General features: G+C 38.8%; 1 protein-coding gene and 1 pseudogene across 1 annotated transcript in view; both read right to left on the bottom strand.

The window, feature by feature from the left end:
- NYAP2 (neuronal tyrosine-phosphorylated phosphoinositide-3-kinase adaptor 2) overlaps window positions 1–24,468 on the bottom strand; it is a 321,871-nt gene that overhangs the window by 251,461 nt on the left and 45,942 nt on the right. The gene's annotated exons all lie outside the window — the stretch shown is intronic.
- LOC112443635 (uncharacterized) lies at window positions 8,934–9,013 on the bottom strand (annotated as a pseudogene).

The raw sequence follows: 24,468 nt of genomic DNA, 5'->3' as shown, positions 1-24,468 counted from the left end.
CTGTAGCCCACCAGCATCCTCTGTCCATAGAATTCTTCAGGCAAGAATACTGGAGTGGGTAGCCATTCCCTTCTCCAGGGGATCTTCCCTACCCAAGAATAGAACTAGGGTCTCCTGCATTGCAGGCAGATTCTTTACCATTTGAGACACCAGGGGGCCAAATTCTGGTAAGAAAGATGACATATATGAATAACAACTGCACAAAGTATGGACTGCCCTGGTGGTCCAGTGATTAAGACAGAACACACATGGGTTTGGATCACTGATTGTGAAACTAAAATCCTCACATGCCCCATGATATGGCCAAAACAATAGCACAATGTAGAATAGCTCAATAAAAAATAAACAGTAAAATATATGCAATATACGTATTTCTTGGCCATCTGTAAATCTTCTTGAGAAATGCCTATTAGATCTTCTGCCCATGTTTTCATTGGGTTGTTTAATTTTTTTTTTTGGTATTGAGCTGAGTGAGCTGCTTGTATATTTGGGAGATTAATACTTTGTCGATTTCTTCATTTGCAAATATTTTCTCCCATTCTAAGGGCTGGTTTTTTTTTGTTTTGTTTTGTTTATGGCTTTCTTTGCTGTGCAAAAGCTTTTTAAGTTTAATTACGTCCTATTTGCTTATTACTCAGCCATCAAGAGGAATAAAAATAATGCCATTTGCAGAAGCATGGATAGACCTAGCGAGTGTCATACAGAGTGAAGTAAACCAGAAAGAGAACAAAGTGTCACACGCTATGCTATGCTAAGTCACTTCAGTCGTGTCCGACTCTGTGTGACCCCATAGATGGCAGGCTCCCCCGTCCCTGGGATTCTCCAGGCAAGAACACTGGAGTGGGTTGCCATTTCCTTCTCCAATGCATGAAAGTGAAAGATGAAAGTGAAGTCGCTCAGTCATGTCCGACTCTTAGCGACCCCATGCACTGCAGCCTACCAGGCTCCTCTGTCCATAGGATTTTCCAGGCAAGAGTACTGGAGTGAGGTGCCATTGCCTTCTCCGAAGTATCATATAATATTGTTTATATGTGGAATCTAGAAAAATGGTACAGATGAACTTATTTGCAAAGAAGAAATAGAGACTTGGATGTAGAGAACAAACTTATGGATACCATCAGAGGAAGGGAGTGGATGAAATAGGATTGATGAAATAGGATGAAATACTATATAGCACAAGGAACTCTAACTCAGTGCTGTATGGAGACCTAAATGGAAGGAAAATCTAAAACAGGGGATATATGTATACATATAACTGATATACTCTGCTCTACAGCAGAAACTAACACAACACTGTAAAGCAACTATACTCCAATAACTTTTTTTTAAGAGCACATAATTTAAAGCCATTTCTATCAACAACTTAAATTGTTGAGCTATATGAGATGAATCTTTCTTTTTTAGGGGGTATAATACAATAGAGCAGGAGTGACTGTAAATATCTCTCCCCCTCACTTACTCTCCTCACTTCCTGAAAATTTGAGTGAATTTCATCTTTATGTTTCTTAAAGGATTAAAGAGAAACTGGAAAAACACTAGATATGAGCTTCTAAAACTGGAAGTAGAAATGACCAATAAAAGATCCAATAATGAATTCAAGAAAAATGTGTTACTTATTTCTAAAAAGGGGACTGTTCTTCATTATCTTCACATGTGTCTGCAGATAAAGAAGAAATGGATTTAAATTTATCAATAAAGAGCTAGTTTAGAATCAGCTTGTAAATTCTTGACTAATTGCTAAGAACAAAGTAAACATTTATATTTCCAATAAACCATACAGTCATAAATTTAAATTTGTAGTTGCTACTAGTGGGACACATTCAGTAGAAACATTTAACTGAGCACCCACTTGTAAGAGTTTTAGTGTAAATATGTGAAAAATTGTAAAACAAAGCAGAATCTTCTGCTCCAGTGGAACACAGAATCTAGCAGGATTTTCTTTAGTATGAACCAGAGCTCAGAATTGTCTCCTGCACAAAGCAGTATTACTCTGGCATTCAGATAAATCTAAGTCTTTGTTATATTCTGTTAAAATTAAAAAAAAAAAAATTAAACTTTAAATGATTTTCTTTTCTAACTGAAAAGATTAAAGCTATACTCACATTAATTTGGTCAAAAACTTACAATCAAATCTTACCTATAGAGTGATTTGCATTTTGAAATGTTAAACAAAGCTAAAGAGAATGCCTTAATCTAGAAGAATTTCCTTAAGAGATCCATTAAGTAAATCTCCTGTGTACTCTGCATATTGGTTTTTTTTCTAAATATTAGTGGAGATTATTTCTATTATAACACTTAATCAGGTAACTGAAGTAAAAGGAGAGAGAACTAAACTCCAACAAATCAGTCACCAAAGAACCCTAAAAATGATACCACATTATTTCTGCCTGATCAAACACTTTTGTTCTAGAAAACCTCATATATTAGCACCGTTGTCACTGTTGACTCATTTGGGCATTAAGAATGTTATCCTCTCATGATGTTGAACACAGAAAAGCAAACGTTTCATTAGCCACTATCATTTTCCTACCTGCCTGCCACAAGACCTTTGGTCTTGATTAACATAATAATGAATTACATTTATCTCTGTGTATTCACAAATACACTCTGGGGACCAATAAAATGGCATATGGCATAATTGAGTCATCTGTTCAATCATAATTATTATTAGCTAAACACATTCAGCCTGGTGGAAGTTCACGAGAGCCCATCTTGTTCTTCAGATTCAAGGGTTAAGATGTTGTTCTGGTCCTTGTTTTAGGTTTAATTACATTTAGTTTTTCCTATTTTCCTTGTAGCATTTACATCAGGTGATTCTATAATATAGCATTAGAGTTTGTGTTCCTTTGTTTGAGTCACAAAGGTAACCACAATAGGAGTTAAAGTGAGATTAGTTCAAAGTGATTGTTTTTCTTTTATCAATAAAAGACTGTTACAGAAGGCCTGATGGACTCTTCCGTACTTTACCAGCAAACATTAGCAAGCCATCCAGCAATAAACCTGAGAGCCTCTTTAAAAGAATGTTAACAATTGTCATTAAATCTATATAATAAAACACTGTCCCTCAGTAACTTCAGAGCTGAATAGAGACCCACATGAGGCAAAAGGCAGCTTAGGAAGCTTAAAGGATGTGCACTGCATTCACTCTGAAACAGTATTGGGCCAGTGCCTGCTTGCTGGGTAGTTTTGATAGATACTGAATCAATGAAGGAGGAAGGAGAGGATGGAAGGAAAGGCAAAGGCAGAAATCAAAGCCATCTCATTCTCAGTCTCAGAGGAGAAGGTGTCAGAATGCAAGTCAGACATGCACTAGATCTTGTGCTATGAAACGAAGCCAGTATGAGGAACTACTACTGGGGACAAAAGGGTTCATCAGGAAACGAGGTCTCATGAAGAAAGTCAGACGCAGAGTGACTCAAATTCATTGAGACAGTATATTAAAAAGCAAAGATATTACTTTACCAACAAAGGTCCATCTCGTCAAGGCTAGTAGTCATGTATGGATGTGAGAGTTGGACTATAAAGAAAGCTGAGCACTGAAGAATTGATGCTTTTAAACTGTAGTGTTGGAGAAGACTCTTGAGAGTCCCTTGGACTGTAAGGAGATCCAACCAGTCCATCCTGAAGGAGATCAGTCCTGAATATTCATTGGAAGGACTGATGTTGAAGCTGAAACTCCAATACCTGATGCAAAGAGCTGATTTATTTGAAAAGACCCTGATGCTGGGAAAGATTGAAGGTGGGAGGAGAAGGGGACGACAGAGGATGAGATGGTTGGATGGCATCACCAACTCAGTGGACATGAGTTTGGGTAAACTCTGGGAGTTGGTGATGGACAGGGAAGCCTGGAGTGCTGCAGTCCGTGGGGTCACAAAGAGTCAGACACGACTGAGTGACTAAACTGACTGACTGATCAGGTTGGCCTACTTTTTTTTTTTTTTTTAAGAGGCAAATTAAACCCATTGGCAAATGTTTGACAAAAGGCTTTCATCTGAGAACGCCTCCAAAAAAGTTATGAAAATGATGTTTTTTAATGTTTGGATTCTTGGAGACTAACCTGCTTGGTGCATGTGCACAAGGTCAGTTATGTCAGACTCTTTTGCCATCCCATGAACTGTAGCCCCCTGGCTTCTCTGTCCAAAGGATTTTCTAGGCAAGAATACTGGAATGGGTTCCCATTTCCTCCACCAGAGTATCTTCTCTACCTCATCTCCTGTGTTGACAGGCAGATTCTTTGCCACTGAGCCACCTGGGAAACCCCAACCTGTCTGGCAAATATGTTAAATCTCATATGGACCAGTGCTTCTGAAAATCCCAGGACTGCTCATACAATTCTTGATTAAGAGAGTAGATCGTCATAAGACTTTTTAAAAATTATTTTCTAAAGATAAGTCTATGTATTACCTAATCAAACTGAAATTTTAAGAATTTGTTGATAATCTTTAATAAGCTTAGTGAAAGCTGAGCCTCTAACCAAAGTGAAGACAAGAAAAGTTGCCTCCAGTCTTCTTAGGGACCCTGACTGTGTCTGAAAATTAAACTGACAAAGATGAACTAACAAGAGTATGGCATACAAATTCATTTAATGTAAGTTTTACATGATTTGAGTGACCTTACTGAGAGCTGGACGGTAAAAAAAGGCTGAGTGCCGAAGAACTGATGCTTTTGAACTGTGGTGTTGGAGAAGACTCTTGAGAGTCCCTTGGGCCACAAGGAGATCAAACTAGTCCATCCTAAAGGAGATCAATCCTGAGTGTTCAGTGGAAAGACTGATGTTGAAGCTGAAACTCCAATACTTGGCCACGTGATGTGAAGAGCTGACTCATTTGAAAAGACCCTGATGCTGGGAAGGATTGAGGGCAGGAGGAGAAGGGGACGACAGAAGATGAGATGGTTGGATGGCATCACCAACTCAATGGACTTGAGTTTGAGCAAACTCCAGGAGATGGTGAAGGACAGGGAAGCCTGACGTGCTGCAGTCCATGGGGTCGCAAAGAGGTGGACACGACTGAGCAACTGAACAGTAGCATAAGGAAATAACCTAAAGAAATGAGAAAATCTAGTTGTTTTTATAATAGGATGCAAAAAGAGAGGCGACTGTGAATAAACGACCAAACTATGTGTGGAGGCTAAGAGAAGATGAGAATTATGTTAACAAGGTCTGTTGGTACAGAATTCTTTCAACTTTTTGTCCTTAAAGATAAAAAAGTCACTGTACCTCCAAGTCCAGGAAAGCATCTTTCACATGGGAGTTGTATCTCCTGCTGCTAAGAAGGAAAAGGAAGGTCAGAGTACTCTTCTGTTTCTCAAGTGCCTTTAATTCAAAATAACCAGTGTGCCAAAATGGTGTATTTTGGAATGACAATCTCTGAACTTCTTCAAAAGAAGTAAGTTGCTTAAGTGTTTACACCTAACCTTAAGAGTTGAGAAGTGTGAAATGACCATCCTAGAGAAGAGGAGAGGTATGTGAGGAGACTCTACAGCCTGCCAATGTTTCCTTCATTTCCCCTTCAAATCTATGGTCCTGTTTCTTCTTCATCACATAGTCACTTGAACATATAAATGCAATAAAATGCTTTGGGAAGATGCATCATGATTATTTTCACTTGACATATCCTAGTCACACTTGTGGGTAAAATGAAGGACATTTATACCTTAGTTTCAGACAAAGTCATGGCCATTTTCTATCCACTTTGTTGCTGATAAAATAGAGGAAAACAACAGAATGGGAAAGACTAGGGATCTCTTCAAGAAAATCAGAGATACCAAAGGAACATTTCATGCAAAGATGAGCTCAATAAAGGACAGAAATGCTATGGACCTAACAGAAACAGAAGATATTAAGAAAAGATGGCAAGAATACACAGAAGAACTGTACAAAAAAGATCTTCACGACCAAGATAATCATGATGGTGTGATCACTGACCTAGAGCCAGACATCCTGGAATGTGAAGTCAAGTGGGCCTTAGAAAGCATCACTACGAACAAAGCTAGAGGAGGTGATGGAATTCCAGTTGAGCTATTCCAAATCCTGAAAGATGATGCTGTGAAAGTGCTGCACTCAATATGCTAGCAAATTTGGAAAACTCAGCAGTGGCCACAGGACTGGAAAAGGTCAGTTTTCATTCCAATCCCAAAGAAAGGCAATGCCAAAGAATGCTCAAACTACCGCACAATTGCACTCATCTCACACGCTAGTAAAGTAATGCTCAAAATTCTCCAAGCCAGGCTTCAGCAATATGTGAACCGTGAACTTCCTGATGTTCAAGCTGGTTTTAGAAAAGGCAGAGGAACCAGAGATCAAATTGCCAACATCCGCTGGATCATTAAAAAAGTGAGATTTCCAGAAAAACATCTATTTCTGCTTTATTGACTATGCCAAAGCCTTTGACTGTATGGACCACAATAAACTGTGGAAAATTCTTCAAGAGATGGGAATACCAAACCACCTGATCTGCCTCTTGAGAAATTTGTATGCAGGTCAGGAAGCAACAGTTAGAACTGGACATGGAACAACAGACTGGTTCCAAATAGGAAAAGGAATTCATCAAGGCTGTATACTGTCACCCTGCTTATTTAACTTATATGCAGAGTACATCATGAGAAACACTGGACTGGAAGAAACACAAGCTGGAATCAAGATTGCCGGGAGAAATATCAATAACCTCAGATATGCAGATGACACTACCCTTATGGCAGAAAGTGAAGAGGAACTCAAAAGCCTCTTGATGAAAGTGAAAGTGGAGAGTAAAAAAGTTGGCTTAAAGCTCAACATTCAGAAAACGAAGATCATGGCATCCGGTCCCACCACTTCATGGGAAATAGATGGGGAAACAGTGGAAACAGTGTCAGACTTTATTTTTCTGGGCTCCAAAATCACTACAGATGGTGACTGCAGTCATGAAATTAAAAGACGCTTACTCCTTGGAAGGAAAGTTATGACCAACCTAGATAGCATATTGAAAAGCAGAGACATTCCTTTGCCAACAAAGGTTCATCTAGTCAAGGCTATGGTTTTTCCTGTGGTCATGTATGGATGTGAGAGTTGGACTGTGAAGAAGGCTGAGCACCAAAGAATTGATGCTTTTGAACTGTGGTGTTGGAGAAGACTCTTGAGAGTCCTTGGACTGCAAGGAGATCCAGCAAGTCCATTGTGAAGGAGATCAGCCCTGGGATTTCTTTGGAAGGACTGATGCTAAAGCTGAAACTCCAGTACTTTGGCCACCTCATGCGAAGAGTTGACTCATTGGAAAAGACCCTGATGCTGGGAGGGATTGGGGACAATAGGAGAAGGGGACGCCAGAGGATGAGATGGCAGGATGGCATCACTGACTCGATGGACGTGAGTCTTAGTGAACTCCGGGAGTTGGTGATGGACAGGGAGGCCTGGCGTGCTGCGATTTATGGGGTCGCAAAGAGTCGGACATGACTGAGCAACTGATCTGATCTGATCTGATCTGAATTGTGAGGATAACTTCACTGGACTATATTTTGAAGGGTGTATGCCACTCATTGTTTCTTGAGCTTTGGGGCATTGAGTGGTACCTTGCACAGAGAATGTATTTTTGAGACTATGAATGTTAAGAGACGCATGTTTTAGATGTGTGCTGCATGGCTAAGGATTAGAATAATTTTTGGGCCAAAGATGAGCATATTAGTTTGCTATTGTTACTGGAATAAATGACAGCGAATGTAGTGGCTAACACAACGTGCATTCATTTTCTTGGACTTCTGGAGTTGAAAAATTTGAAATAGGTCTTGATGGGTAATACCAAGGCACCTGCAGGTCTTTTTAGAGACTCTAGGGCGGAATCTGTTTTCCTTTTTTTCCTTCCCCTAAAGGCTGCTCGTAGTCCTTGGCTCATGGCCCTTCCTTCATCTTCAAAGTCAGCAATGAGTTGAAGCTTCTCCTAAGTCCTATCACTCTGACACTTCTGCCTCTTTCTTCTCCATTTAAGGACTCCTGTAATTACATTCTGTTCACCTGGATAATGCAGAACAATCTCCTTATTTTACAGTCAGTCAATTCCACTTAGCTATATAATATACTATGTGCATGAGCCCTAGGGATTAGGACACGGACATTTCTGCAGAGTCATTGTTCTGCTGGCTATGCTATAAAGTTCAAGCCATTATCACCATCAAAATCGAACAACTGAGACACTAGAATAAATATGTAATTTTATAAAAAAATAATTATTAGTGGAACTTCCCAGGTGGCTCAGTGGTAAAGAATCTGTCAGCCAGTGCAGGAGACACGGGTTTGATCCCTGGGTTGGGAAGACCCCTGGAGGAGGAAATGGCAACCCACTCCAGTATTCTCGCCAGGATAATCCCATAGACAGAGGAGTTTGGTAGGCTACATACAGTCCATAGTGTCACAAAGAGTCAGACATAACTGAGCATGCACGCATGACAAATTTTTACTGAAATTTACTGTGAAAAATCTATTAGTCAAGTTTCAAAAGTCTTATACTGTAACACAAAACCACTAATTTATTTGTTTAAAAAGGTAATAGACTAGTACTTTGTCTGGAACATGCCTATGTGATCATCATAAACTTGAAATTTTCAAACAAAAGTGATCTCATTGGCTGTAATATTAAAAGAATGCTCTTAAAATTATGATATTTCATCCTGTTTTTCTGTTACGTATATATATATTTATTTTTATAAGCATTCATTGTCCCAGACAGGATTTAATATTCTTCAAAATAGGCATCACTTGGAAACTTGATAGAAGTAACAGAACCTTAGGGTCCACCAAGTGAACCAGAATCTGAATTTTTATAAGATTCCAGCTGATTTGTCAGCAGATTAAAGCATGAGAAACACTGATACAGCAGAGTCCCTTACTTATTGTAAACATTTATATTAGCTATCAATATGTTTTCCTGTTTAACTATTTTATTTTATTTATTTATTTTTTTATTTTACTTCAAAATTTTTTCTATGGCTCACTCATTTTGTTCAGATTTCCAAGGAATGCATTTGTGGGAGTCATCATCGATCTGTTTAACTGTTTTAAATGCCTTCAAAAAAAGACTTTCATGAATGTTTTGTGCATAAAATTAACATCTTTCATAATCATAGTTTTATTTGCACAATAATAAATAAACACTGCACATCATTGACAAAATTTTTAGCTCATAAAGAAAGAAAAAGACTTATGATCTGAGTTACATTCAGAATGCTTACCTATATTTGAAAGTGAATATTCAGAGGTAAGTACACAGAAGAGCTGAATGGCATGCCTTGTTCAATTTCTGAACTGAGTGTGCTGATTGGATTTGAGAGTATAATAAAATATCTCATAATGGTTGATTACACAGAAATTAGAAATCCTAGGGATTACATTCGGAGAAGGAAATGGCACCCCACTCCAGTACTCTTTCCTGGAAAATCCCATGACAGAGGAGCCTGGTAGGCTGCAGTTCATGGAGTCGCTAAGAGTCAGATACAACTGAGCGACTTCACTTTCACTTTTCACTTTCATGCACCAGAGAAGGAAATGGCAACCCACTCCAGTCTTCTTACCTGGAGAGTCCCAGGGACAGGGGACCTGGGTGAGCTGTCGTCTATGGGGTCGCACAGAGTCGGATACGACTGAAGTGACTTAGCAGCAGCAGCAGCAGGCATTACATTGAAACAGGGATCTTGCTGCTCTGCGTTCCATAGGCCCAGGATAAAGCCAAAACCAGAGATTTTAGAGTAACATTAAGGCTGAAGCGGAATTTTCTGTGTGTGTGTTAGTACATTTTATTACCTTTTAACATGGACTTGGAAAGGAAACAAATCAAAGTAAACAATAACAAAAGACTAATCAACCTAACAACCCCAGGCATTCTTGAGTTGCTTATTAGCTTAGAGCAAAACAAATTCAATGGGAAACTTGAAAGTTGTCTTCACATATTTGGGAGGCTATCAAATGAAAGAAGAATGCGGAATGTACAACGAAGTCCTAAGGGACAGAACAAAAATCATTGTGAAGAAGGTACACGAAGAAGGATTTTATTCTTTACAAGGAATAGTTTTCCAACCATTCCAGAGAGCTGTTTAAAGATGAAATGGGCTGGATTGGGAGCTAATGAATTATCTTCTGCCTTAAGTGTATAACTTTAGGCAGAATGGCCATTTGAAATGAGCACTGCAGAGGGGACTCGGGTTTCTCTTGGGAGATTAATAACTAACAATAGATATCATTTACTGAGTCCTACCTAAGAGGCTGGTGAGGTGCTGTTGCAACTTACAACTCTGACTCCTTTAATCCCCATTCTATAAGATGGGTACTACTGTTTTCATCATTTTAAACCAAGACTAAGAGAAGTGAAGTAATGAGTCGTTGGGACAGAATTTGAATCCAAGTCCCTCAGATTATTGAGCTACAAGACACTTCAAATGAATTAAGATAGATTCAGAACCTCATCATCCCCTCAATGGGAACACTGCTTCCTGGTAATTAATGCTTTCAAACTGGAAAAGACCCTGGAGAAGACCCTTGAGAGTCCCTTGGGCTGCAAGAGATCAAACAAGTCTTAATTTTCATCGGAAGGATTGTTGCTGAAGCTGGAGCTCCAATACTTTGGCCACCTGATGCCAAGAGCTGACTCATTGGAAAAGACCCTGATGTTGAGAAAGACTAAAGGCAAAAGGAGAAGGGGTTGGAAGAGGATGAAATGGTTAGATAGCATCACCGACTCAATGGATATGAATTTGAACAAATTCCAGGAGATAATGGAAGACAGAGGAGCTGGAGGGCTACAGTCCCTAGGGTCAGAAAGAGTTGGGCATGACTGAAGCGACTGAGCAGCAGAAGCAGCAGACCATTTAATATTTCTTACTACAAGTTATGTATGGATACATATATGGATAGAGGAGAAAGTGAGGTTAGTGTACTTATTGCACAGTTACTGTGATGATTATACAAGTTAATGGATTAATAAAACAATGCAGGAACATAGGTTTGGAAGAAATTCGAAAAATGTTTGTTGAATGAAACTATAAAAGAACCAACTTTCTATTCATATTAACACATCATGTAACAGTTTTGAAGCTAAGAAAAACATTACTTGGTCTGTTATTTTTTTCTTATTTTTATTAAATGCTACAGAAATGTGTACTTGAGTAAAATGAGAAATGTGAGCCATGTGAGGTTTCATGATCATTTGAACTAGAATTAGCCAGAGGTTTCTATCAGCATTAAAGTGGTCCACCTGGTACTTCAAATTAAAGTCTTTGTAATGGTTTCCATAATGTGTACATCATCTGCTTGGTCTGGTAAATGCATTCATCCTGTATCCAATTTTATTTTGAAAGGAAGAGCAATAATTTCCATTCTCTAATTTACTCTTACACACAGTGACAGAGCTTGGGCACATCTAAATCTTCACAGTGTAAGAAAAAAACCTCTTTGATTTCACTTAACTGCAATGAAATTATGCTCTGCATAAAAACAGATATATTTTGGGTTCATATATATATATATATATATACACACACACACACACACACACACACAAACACACATACATATATACATATTATATAAACAAGGCAAATATTAATATTGAAAGATCAAGGGCATCTGAAATCAGATAAAGCTCTTGTCATTCACTGTAGACAAGAACAGATCATGGAGAGTTTCAAACTGATCCCAGAAATTCCTTATCTTTCTGGTGCCTGGCAGCTGTAGTTGGATCTTCTGTCCTCAGTGTCTCCTCCTATTGTTCACCTATTCTCTCCAATGCCAAAAATCAAATACTTTCACAACCTGATTCCAACTTTCCTGTTTAATTTAATTAATTTATTTTTACTATTCCCTTTAAAGCTTGCAAAAGTAACTCATTGCATTTATTACCTAGTATTTAGTCATCCTAAAAGATGATGCTGTGAAAGTGCTGCACTCAATATGCCAGCAAATTTGGAAAACTCAGCACTGGCCACAGGACTGGAAAAGGTCAGTTTTCATTCCAATCCCAAAGAAAGGCAATGCCAAAGAATGTTCAAATTACTGCACAATTGCACTCATCTCACACGCTAGCAAAGTGATACTCAAAAAATTCTCCAAGCCAGGCTTAAAAAGTACATGAACTGTGAACTTCCAGATATTCAAGCTGGATTTTAAAAAGGCAGAGGAACCAGGGATCAAATTGCCAGCATCCATTGGATCATAGAAAAAGCAAGAGAGTTCCAGAAAAGCATCTACTTCTGCTTTATTAATTACACGAAAGCCTTTGACTGTGTAGATCACAACAAGCTGTGGAAAATGCTGAAAGAGATGGGAATACCAGATCACCTGATCTGCCTCTTGAGAAATCTGTATGCAAGTCAAGAAGCAGCAGTTAGAACTGGACATGGAACAACAGACTGGTTCCAAATAGGGAAAGGAGTACATTGGTCCCCTGGTTATTTAACTTATATGCAGAGTACATCATGAGAAATGCCAGGCTGGATGAAGCACAAGATAATCAAGATTGCCAGGAGAAATATCAATAACCTCAGATATGCAGATGACATCACCCATATGGCAGAAAGTGAGGAAGAACTAAAGAGCCTCTTGATGAAAATGAAAGAGGAGAGTGAAAAAGTTGGCTTAAAGCTTAACATTCAAAAAACAAAGATCATGGCATCTGATCCTATTACTGCATAGCAAATAGAGGGGTAAACAAAGGAAAGAGTGAGAGACTTTATTTTCTTGGGTTCCAAAATCACGGCAGATGGTGAGTGCAGCCATGAAATTAAAAGACCCTTGCTCCTTAGAAGAAAAACTATGACCAACATAGACAGTATATTAAAAAGGAGAAACTTACTTTGCCAACAAAGGTCCATTTATAAAGTCAAAGCTATGGTTTTTCCAGTAGTCATATATGGATGTGAGTTACACCATAAAGAAAGAAGAGCACCAAAGAATTGATGCTTTTGAACTGTGGTGTTGGAGAAGAGTCTTGAGAGTCCCTCGGGCTGCAAGGAGATCAAATCAGTCCATCCTAAAGGAAATCAGTCCTGAATATTCATTGGAGGGACTGATGCTGAAGCTGAAACTCCAATACTTTGGCCACCTGATGAGAAGAGCTGACTCACTGGAAAAGACTCTGATGCTGGTAAAGATTGAAGGTGGGAGTAGAAGGGACGACAGAGGATGAGATGGTTGAATGGCATCACCAACTCAGTGGACATGAGTTTGAGCAAGCTCTGGGAGTTGATGATAGACAGGGAGGCCTGGCGTGCTGCAGTCCGTGGGGTCACAAAGAGACAGACACGACTGAGCAGCTGAACTGAACTGAACTGATTTAGTCATTTATGTGTTCACAGCACTATTTTGCTTTTTGAAAACTTTCTCAACCCCCTCCTCTAAGGGTTATTTTTTCACATTATTCCAAGGATATTCCGTGCAAAGCATTCAGGCTTGTTCAGAACATGGCATTTTTCCGGCCATATTTAAGGATGACCAATCAAAGCCATGACCTGGAAAAGGACACTCTCTTTCCATTGGTCCTCATCTGGGAGCTTTTAGACACCTCTTTGTTCTTGAGACATGGAAAAAATCTTGAGAGACTGGATCCTAACAGCTAAAGTTAACACTCATGGACCATTTATGATGTCATGGGCATTGTTCTAAGCACTCAGGCTCATTCTAAGTTGCTTCTGACTTTCCATCACCCCACGGACTGCAGCGTGCCAAGCTCCTCTGTCCATGGAATTCTCCCATCAAGAATACTACAGTGGGTTGCCACGCCCTCCTGCAAGGGATCGTCCTGAATCAGGAATTGCTAGACATGGGGGAATACTTTGTGTTGGTTGCAACAATCCTATTCCTGTTTTACAGCTGAGGAAACAGGTGCACAATTTTTAAAGGGTGCCAAGAGACACACTTGGCATTAAATTAAAAGATGCTTGCTCCTCCTTAGAAGAAAAGTTTTGACCAACCTAGACAGCATATTAAAAAGCAGAAACATTACTTTATCAGCAAAGATCCGTCTAGTCAAAGCTATGGTTTTTCCAGTAGTCTTGTATGGATGTGAGAGTTGGACTATAAAGTTGAGTGCCGAAGAATTGATGCTTTTGAACTGTGGTGTTGGAGAAGACTCTTAAGAGTCCCTTGGACTGCAAGGAGATTCAACAAGCCCATCCTAAAGGAAATCAGTGCTGAATATTCATTGTAAGTACTGATGCTGAAGCTGAAACTCCAGTACTTTGGCCACCTGATGTGAAGAACTGACTCATTGGAAAAGACCTTGATGCTGGGAAAGATTGAAGGCAGGAGGAGAAGGGGATGATGGAGGATGATATGGCTGGATGGTATCACAGACTCAATGGACATGAATTTGAGTAAACTCCAGGAGTTGGTGATGGACAGGGAGGCCTGGTGTGCTGCAGTCCATGGGGTTGCAAAGAGTTGGACACGACTGAGTGACTGGACTGAACTGAACTGAACTGAAGAGACATACAGTCATCAAGAGACAAAACTAGGGGTTAGAACCTTAGAAACGCGATTCCAGGAGGACAGCCTTAATCACTGTCGTCTGCTTCTTCAGGCACCATCCTTTGAGCTGAAGCCAGTTCTATTTTGTGAATTTCATTTTAACTGAGCAAAAAAAGAATCCCACTAGGACATTTTGAGTTGGGTTTGCCATCACTGCTAAAATCCAGACCCGTTTCCTCAGAAACAAAAGCACATCTCATGTGTTTCACGGTTCATATTTACTGATGTTAGAAGTATTCCACTAAATCTATTTTTCTAGCTGAGTCATTCCTACTGAAGTCACATTTCCAGCACATACCTCTCCTCATACCCTCCAGTCTGTGCCTACACCAAGCATTTTCCTTAATGGTGTTGCATTCTTTATTTCTAATGTCTGTGTCACCTTCTTTTCCATCTCTCCCCAAAAATGTCCTTAAGGTAAGGAACAAGACTACGTGTTATCTTTCTCTGATTCCACACAGTGTGTCCTACAAAACTGGTACCTAACAAATACTTATTAGGCATCAGATTGTAAGAACTGGTTATGGTACACGGAAAAATGTGAGGTCTGGATTAGGTGCTATGAATTGAGAGATATCTCCTTTCCTTGGGTACAAAGTAGAAAATAGTGTTTAAAAATGAAAATACATTTGTAAAGAAACTAGTCTAGATTGTAGTTTGCTTTTGCTTTACTTACATACACTAAATGATCTCCTTGTTACATGACTTATCACTGCATATTTTTTGCTCTATCAAGAATCAGCTCTCATGTCTTCAAATATATGGTAAAGTTTTCTTCCCAGTGGACCACATCTCATCTCTATAGTATTATAAGAACTCTCCTTATTTGCATAGCATATTAGAGTTTATACTATATAGAATACATGCTGTTTTCATTTGACCCTTTCTTGTGAGGTCAGTACTATTACTTCTCTTATTCAGTCAAGGTAATTAGACTCAAAGATAAATAACCGCTAGTGCATGGACACCTACTATCACAATATAAAACTTTCCACTCTTCTGTTTTGCCATTTTATGACCTGCAGAGTATATGTCACATAGCACATGTTCAACAAATATGTATCTGTTTGGCTCTTCTCTTTCCTCATTATTAAATGTATATATTCAGCATGTTATGTTGAATACTAAGAGATGCAATGAAATGCTGTAACAGACACTGTCCCCAAGGAATTCACCATGCAATTTGTGTAGAAGTGCTCGATCATAAACACACACGCGTCCTTTTTACTCACCAGAATAGATGGAGATCTGAATGTATACCAACCACAAGGGCAATGAGCAGAAACAAAGCTCACAGTTTGCAAACCAATTTGAAAATTAACAACCTAAACTTAGAACTTGCTCACTGAATCTGCTGGATAATTTTGATTCTGAAGCATGACAAAGATGATGGCTTGTCATCACTCAGTGCTTCTAAACAGTGATGATAATTTGATAGCTTGGAAGGTGTAGCTTAATGTGTGAGCCTTCTTGGAGGAAATGAGACCCATCATGACTGGGAATATTTAGACCTGGATGCACCTATGCCCATTCACCAGAGATGTGAACACATATATTATTTGAGTTCTAAAAATCAATAGAGTAGAAGAATTCATTTCCTATAATTTTAGTTTAAGAGCTTTTTTTTTTTGGTTTTTTAAATTTTATTTATTCATTTGGCTGCACTGGGTTTTATTTGTTGCATGCAAGCTCTCAGTTGCAGTGTGGATCTAGTTCCCTGGCCAGGGATCAAACCTGAGCCCCCTGCAGTGTGAGCATGGAGTCTTTGCTACTTGACTACCAGGGAAATCCCTAAGAGATTTTTTTTAAGGACAAATTTATTCATATACCTTTTAAAAGTCAATAAGGAAGGAATGAGCACATAAATTATTTCATTAAAAGAAAGATATCTGCTCAAATAATCTAGGGCTTCCCTGGTAACTAAGATGGTAAAGAATCTGCCTGCAATGCAAGAGACCCATGTTTGATCCCTGGGTCAGGAATATCCCCTGGAGAAGGAAATGGCAACCCACTCTGTTATTCTTGCCTGGAAAATTCCATGGACATTGGAGCCTGGTGGGCTATAGTCCATGGGGTCACAAAGAGTCGGACTTGACTGAATGACTAACACTTTAAGCAATCTAGCATCTTTCCCTGCTCCCCATCCCCTGAATATTTGTATTTAAACCATTCTTTGTTGCCTACAGTTCCTCCTATCTCTTTCCAGCGTGACCCTCCACTACCACAATGGCATCGCTTTTCCAGATCTTTAACAATTATTGATGACTGTCACTGGATTACAGTTTGTGTCCTCAAAAGCAGGAGGTGGTGTGTTAACTGGCTGAAGAGATGCCAATTCCTCCGCGTGGCCTGCTTTCTTCGTCTCCCTTGTTTCTTTTTTTCCTACCAAAATTCTTTCTTACTCTATATTTCTTCTATAGAGCTGAATCCGTCACTAACCAGCCGTGGCCGTGAGCTTGTATTTTGCCAGCAAAGCTGAAAAGGCCAACCTCAGGTGGCAACAGAGTGGGACAGCTTCCCAGGTTCATTTGCTTTTTCATCACAAGTTCAGTCTTCCTAAATTCCACTTCAAATGGAATCCTCACCTGAGTTCCTTTTAAACTAAACCTCAGACCAAAGAACATCAAGAACATTTTCAGAAATTACATTTGTTTGAACAGCTGTTTGGAACTGCTCTCACTGTATGCACCATCTTCGTTTATAATCTCTTGGCTAGGGAATGACAAGTTCAAATTGTTCATATTGAATTAAGCATAAATGATGCAGTGGATGGTAGAAAACATTGATTTTACTGTTCCCTGGCCATTGCCAAGTTTCTTCCCGATTAGGGCTCTGAGCAGCATAGATTTATTCTATTTGATCTTTTGACCCCTTTTATCTAATCATTTTGCCTCATTTTTTTCATCCATTCTATATAATTTAAAGAATTGACACTAGATTTAAGATTCTAGTCCTCATGTTTGGAATGTACTCAACATTACTTATGTATGTTCTCTTATCGAGTTCTTCTTCAGTACTAGCATTTCACAGCAGGTTTGGGGTTTGCAACTCAAATTACTTCATTTTTAGACAATTTTTATTGTCTCAATATTGAACTATCTAGGTAATGAAGTTCACATTTATTTGATATTAGTATCAAATGTTATAATATTTTAAGACTAGCAAGTTTATATATAAATAATTTATAAATGGACTTTATAGTAAAAAGTGTTTTTAAACAAACCTGAGGGAGGCTGGGCTAGCCTCCAAAGAACAATGGGGTCAATCCAGGGGTGAAAGGGCACATCTACAGCAGGAGGTGTCCTGATGACCTTGCATGTCTCCATTGGGGCTACGTGGTCAAGGCTGGACCACAGTCTTCCCAGAGTCTTGGCCCAGCATCTGTCGATTTCTGCTACAGTCAGTGGAGGAAAGCAGTCTGATGAGAAGCTGCCATGGGGCAGTTTCTCATCAATCTTGCTACGGCCTCACTGATCCTAGGCTATAGCTGTCAGATTCTGTATAGGTCTGAAAAACTCATTGTAGCTTGGTGGTGTTTTCTCAGTGGAAAAGATCCAGCTTGCACTTTCTCTCATATGGCTTCTTTGGTTCAAAGCTTTCTCTGGGACTAGGACCATGGGGAGCAAACACCATTCTGATCTTGCTTTCATGGTCTGTACATGTAATGAACTGTCTGAATCCGTTTGGGTTCATTGTCTCCTTAGCAGCCAAAGGTAATGGCTGCAGGAGTAATCCTTGTGGCTCTGTTAAAAACCCTGCTGCTGTGTACTGACTACCTCATAACTTAACAGGGAAATTTTAATTGCCTTGAAGTATATAAAGAATCCCCCTGCCAATGCAGGAGGCATGGGTTCAATCCCTGGGTGGGGAAGATCCCCTGGAGAAGGAAAGGGCAACCCTCTTCAGTATTCTTGCCTGGCACATCCTGTGGACAGAGAAGCCTGGAGGGCTACAGTCCATGGGGTTACAATCAATCAGACATGATTTGGTGACTGAGCATGTATGCACTTTTTAATAAATCAATATTATGTAATCGGATCTTACAATGAAACACTACTAAAAATGGTTAATATTTGTGAACACCATGGTATTGGGTCTTCTCATTCTGGCTCTTCTTCAGCTAGTACTTTCTTCCTCTGTGGTTCTAGGTAACTTCATATTTTCTCACTTTCAAGTGAACCAGTAATTGTTTTCTCACATTTGATATAATTCTACCTGGTACTACTCACATATATATAATTCTACCTGGTAAAATTAGTTATTCACACTGGAGAGAATAATTTGATTCTGTGTCCCAGATTCAGTAGAGGATAATTGATTCAGTGAATGAATGAGTTAATAAATAAATAAGCAAATGGAAAATTGTGGGAGCCAATATTCTTTAATGCTTTCTTAGTCTTATATACTTTCTAAGTCATTTGCAATTACAATAATAATTCTGTAAATTTGGTACTAATTTTATAGATTAGAAAATTTAGACAAAAAAAAAGTTAGAGCTTAAGGTAAGACTGGATATTTTAACTAATAAGTAATTAAATAAATAAAATATTTTATTTAAAAATTTTGGAAAAAATTAACTTGCATATATATGTCTATACATCTCTTTAACTAAAATGTTTATTCTTAATGTCTTCTTTTCTATATTTTATAAGATATTCTAATTCATTTTTGTTTCAGCCTAGTATTAAATTGGGATACTCAGATTTTAAGTTATACACACACATATATATACATGTATGTCTACATATGTGTGTGTGTGTTGTATATATGTATGTGTATATATATTTTGTTGTTCAGTTGCTCAGTCATGTCTGACTCTTTGCCACCTCACCAACTGCAGCACACCATGCTCCCCTGTCCTTCACCATCTCCTGGAGTTTGCTCAAATGCATGTCCATTGAGTCAGTGATGCTGTTCAACCACCTCGTCCTCTATAGTCTCATTTTAAGAGTTACCACAGGTCACATAAACCACAGGTTAGCCATTCACATCAGAATTCAGTTAATTCAAACCCCAATATGCACATGACTCTGGATTAAAATATATAAATGTATCACATCCAGTGTCAAAAAGTGGAGTAAGAGAAAAGCACAGTCTCTTCCAGATGGTACCCCTGAAACTTAGTTATTCCTTAATTCTAAGATCTTTTTGCTGTTTTGATATAAATTCAAACTCAAGTGAAGCACCAGAAATATCAATGAATGAGATATTTTTCATGAGATATTTTCAAAAAAATGAACATTTTTATGTTCATTTGGTACAAGTTTTGTTGTTCTCTAAAATATTGAACAAAATTTTGATACACATTAGCAATCTGGTGTAGGTAGTATTTTGGAAAAATTGTGTATAGTAAAGACATCAACATTTTCTAGTAAGAGTGGTTGAAACATCTGCAGATGTTATGAGTAACTCAAACATGTTTTTTAATGTTTTGCTGCAGAACATTTCAGTGATATACCTGTATATTTTTTTTAGCAAAACACATTTTTTTTCATAAATTAGCATAGCTAATATCTAGGTCAATAACATAAAACATGGAATGACTTTATTTTTCAATGTATATCGTTTGTGCCATTATAGGGATAGAGGAGGAAAATGCTGCAGGTTTTTAAAATTACTTTTTGAAGCTTGATAGAAGAAACTGATGAATAACATAAATAAGTGGTATCAGTTTTTAACATATATTACCAAACTAGGTTGGCAAAGTATCTGTGTTGCTAAGATTTTGTGTTGTTTCACCTTGACATTTTAACTTGGCAACAAAATTGATAGGAAGGTGATATTGTTTCAGTAACACTTGGCCCATGATGACTGAAATAAACTCAGAAATCCACTTTCCCTTCCTCACAGCCACAAAATTCTTGCTGTTGTTTTTGTTCATTCTCTTAGGTCATGTCTAATTCTTGTAACCCCATGGACCGTAGCTCTCCAGGTTCCTCTGTCCATGGGATTTCCTAGGCAAGAATATTGAAGTGGGTTGCCATTTTCTATTCCAGGGGATCTTCCTGACCCAGGAATTGAACATGGGTCTCTTGCATTGGCAGGCAGATTCTTTACCACTGAACCACCAGGGAAGCATGTAAAAATTCTAGAGATCCACATTTCTCAAAAAGTTAACTCCAAGTAAATGTAATTGAACACATTATTCTCATTTTGACTCCTACATTTTATATTACTCAGTCACCTTTATGTGTGTATGTATAAAAATAATAAATCAAATAATTGAGACATGTATATAGGTTTTTTGAAAATCTTTGCAGCAAGACATTACATTTTAGAAGCACTTCAGTCTGCATCACATTTTAATATTCATATATGTTCACATCATTTAAAAATACCACAGATGGCATGGGACACAGACAGCATGTGCACTAAGAGAGAAAAACACTGAACTCAGGGTGGGCGTAGCTGCCAGCGCACATAATTTAACTCATATTGATTCTGGCTAGGTTGGCATAAGAGCACATTTGTGGAGTTTCTATGGGAAGTGTCGGTAATGCCATAACTGAGAGAAGAAAAAAATTTCCCTGAGAATCAATGGAATGAAAGATAATTCTGAGTAGTTGACTTCCTTTTGAGTACAGAGTTTGAGTCTTTTAAAATAATTCCAAGGTCATCTGAAAAAAGTATAACGTGAGATGATTACCACTAATTTTAACTCATCCAATATGAACTGCCCATTGAGATCGCTTGAATCCAACTAGCATTTGCCATCTTGCTTTGGCACAAGACGGTGCAAAGAAAAGTATTAAACTTCTTGGGAGCCAGCAGATCACACAAAACCAAGAATGTGATTTCTGCAAGTGTTTAATTCTCTTACATATCTTTCTATGAAAGTGAGAGTGATAGTGTTTGTTTCTCAGTTCAGTTCAGTTCAGTTACTCAGTCATGTCCGACTCTTTGTGACGTCATGGACTGCAGCACACCAGGCTTCCCTGTCCATCACCAACTCCCAGAGCCTACTCAGATTGAGTCGGTTATGCAATCCAACCATCTCATCCTCTGATGTCCCCTTCTCCTCCTGCCCTCAATCTTTCCCAGCATCAGGGTCTTTTCCAGTGAGTCAGTTCTTGGCATCAGGTGGCCAAAGTATTGGAGTTTCAGTTTCAGCATCAGTCCTTCCAATGAATATTCAAGACTGACTTCCTTTAGGATGGACTGGTTGGACTCCTTGCAGTCCAAGGGACTCTCAAGAGTCTTCTCCAACACCACAGTTCAAAAGCATCAATTCTTCGGCACTCAGCTTTCTTTATAGTCCAAATCTCACATCCATACATGACTACTGGAAAAATCATAGCTTTGACTGGATGGACCTTTGTTGGGAAAGTAATGTCTCTGCTTTTTAATATGCTGTCTAGGTTGGTCATAGCTTTTCTTCCAAGGAGCAAGCGTCTTCTAATTTCATGGCTGCAATCACCATCTGCAGTGATTTTGGAGCCCCAAAAAACAAAATCTCTCACTGTTTCCATTGCTTCCCCATCTATTTGCCATGAAATGATGGGACTGGATGCCATGATCTTAGTTTTCTGAATGCTGAGTTTTAAGCCAGCTTTTTCACTCTCCTCACATTCATCAAGAGTCTCTTTAATTCTTCTTCGCTTTCTGCCATAAGGGTAATGTCATCTGCATGTCTGAGGTTATTGATATTTCTCGCAGCAATCTTGATTCCAGCTTGGGCTTCATCCGGCCCAGCATTTCTTATGATGCCCTCTACATATAAGTTAAATAAGCAGGGTGACAATATACAGCCTTGATGTACTCCTTCCTGATTTGGAACCAGTCTGTTGTTCCATGTCCAATTCTAACTGCTGCTTCTTGATCTGCATTCAGATTTCTCAGGAGGCAGGTAAGGCAGTCTGGTATTCCCATGTCTTGAAGAATTTTCCACAGTTTGTTGTGATCTACACAGTCAAAGGCTTTCACGTAGTCAATAAAGCAGAAGTAGATTTTTTCCAGAACTCTTTTGCTTTTCCTATGATCCAATGGATGCTGGCAATTTGATCCCTGGTTCCTCTGCCTTTTCTAAATCCAGCTTGCACATGGTTCACATACTGGCAAAGCCTGGCTTGGAGGATTTTGAGTATTACTTTGCTAGTGTGTGAGATGAATACAATTGCACAGCAGTTCAAACATTCTTTGGCATTGCTTTTCTTTGGGATTGGAATGAAAACTGACCTTTTCAAGTCCTGTGGCCACTGCTGAGTTTTCCAAATTTGCTGGCATATTGAGTGCAGCACTTTAATAGCATCATCTTTTAGGACTTGAAATAGCTCAACTGGAATTCCATAGCTTTGTTTGTAGTGATGCTTCCTAGGCCCACTTGACTTCGCATTCCAGGATGTCTCTCAATCATGTCTAATTCTTTGTGACCCCATGAACTGTAGCCCTCCGGGCTCCTCTGTCCATGGAGTTCTCCTTGCTAGAATACTGGAGTGGATAACTATTCCCTTCTCTAGGGGATCTTCCTGACCCTGGCATCAAACCTGCATCTTTTGCATTGCAGGAAGATTCTTTACAGTCTGAGCCACCAGGTAATTCCCATATCTATATGGCTAATGATTATTCCTTTTAAGTCTGAGGAAGCATTTCATAAAAGTACTTCACCAGTCCAAAGGGGAAAAGGTCTAAATTGTGTGGAAAAATGAATATGCAGCTGCTCCTTAAAAGAAAATTCAAAACTCTATGTATAATATTTGTATGTAGTTCTAAGCAAACATAGATGGCACAATGATAAACAGGAGGTTATTATTTTAAAGATAGTTTCTTGAAGGTCTAGTTCTATTTTTAATGAGATTATACATTTATCTTTTTTCTTGCTATGGTACCAAATGTGAATCAGACCATCATTTTGCCCCAGACCCAGGAATTAGTTCTACTCATGCCACAAGTATTGATGTGTAAAGGAACTTCTGCTTGTAGAGCATCACAGAGGTCCCTTGCTTGGCACATTATGTCTGCTCCCAGAGCTATGTGCCTGGAGTCTTTTTTTTTTTTTTTTCTTTTTCTATAGGAGGGGGTGGATATAGTTGCTTTACAAGTTGTGTTATATTCTGATACACAATGAAGTGAATCAGACATATGTATACCTATACCCCTCCCTCTTAGACCTCCCTCCAACCTCCCCCATCCCACCCCTCTAGGTCACCGTAGAGCACCGAGCTGAGTCCCTGCATTATACAGCAGCTTCCCCCTAGCTATCTGTTTTACACATGGCAGTGCACGCATGTCAGTCTCAGTTTTCCAATTCATCCTATCCCTTTCCCTACTCCCTTGTCCACACATTCATTTTCTAAACATCTATTGCTGCCCTGCAGATAAGTTCGTCTGTACCTTTTTCTAGATTCCACATATGTACATTAATATACATTATTTGTTTTTATCTTTCTGTACTTTACTCCGTATGACAGACTCTAGGTCTATCTACATCTCTACAAATGACCCAGCTTTGTTTCCTTTTATGGCTGAGTAATATTCCTTTGCATATATGTACCACACTTTAAAATTCTGTGTGAGCATGCATTAGGAAAGAGAAGGAATGATATTTAAGTACCTTTGGTGGATGCTTTCATTTGTAAAATCTCATTAAGCCTTACTACAGCTCTATCAAATTAGTAATTACCTTGATATCATAGGTGAAGAAACTAAATATCAAAAAATTAATAATTTGCCAAGAAGCAGTGGCAGGGATACAATTTAAGGTCAGGCTTTTCCCATCAAAATACATTTCCAAAGAGCAGTTTCCTTTGTAGGCATGCTGGTTGGTCAACAAAGGCTCTGACAAGTACGTATGAGGAATTTTAGAAATACAGGATAAAAATTAATGTGTTCCCCCCCGCCACACACACACACACACACAACTTCTCAGACCTTCTAATATGAGCAAGTGCATCGCGTATACTAAAGACAGGGCAATATCAGTGTCATCCCCTGACAGTAAAAATCAGAGAGTGTTTATAAGCAAAGAGCATTTCCAAAGGACCAGTACT

The sequence above is a fragment of the Bos taurus genome, chromosome 2, assembly GCF_002263795.3.
Source record: "Bos taurus isolate L1 Dominette 01449 registration number 42190680 breed Hereford chromosome 2, ARS-UCD2.0, whole genome shotgun sequence".
In the NCBI taxonomy this organism is placed as follows: Eukaryota; Metazoa; Chordata; class Mammalia; order Artiodactyla; family Bovidae; genus Bos; species Bos taurus.
Note: the sequence above shows the minus strand (reverse complement) of the source record. Positions and strands in the feature narration are given on the sequence as shown.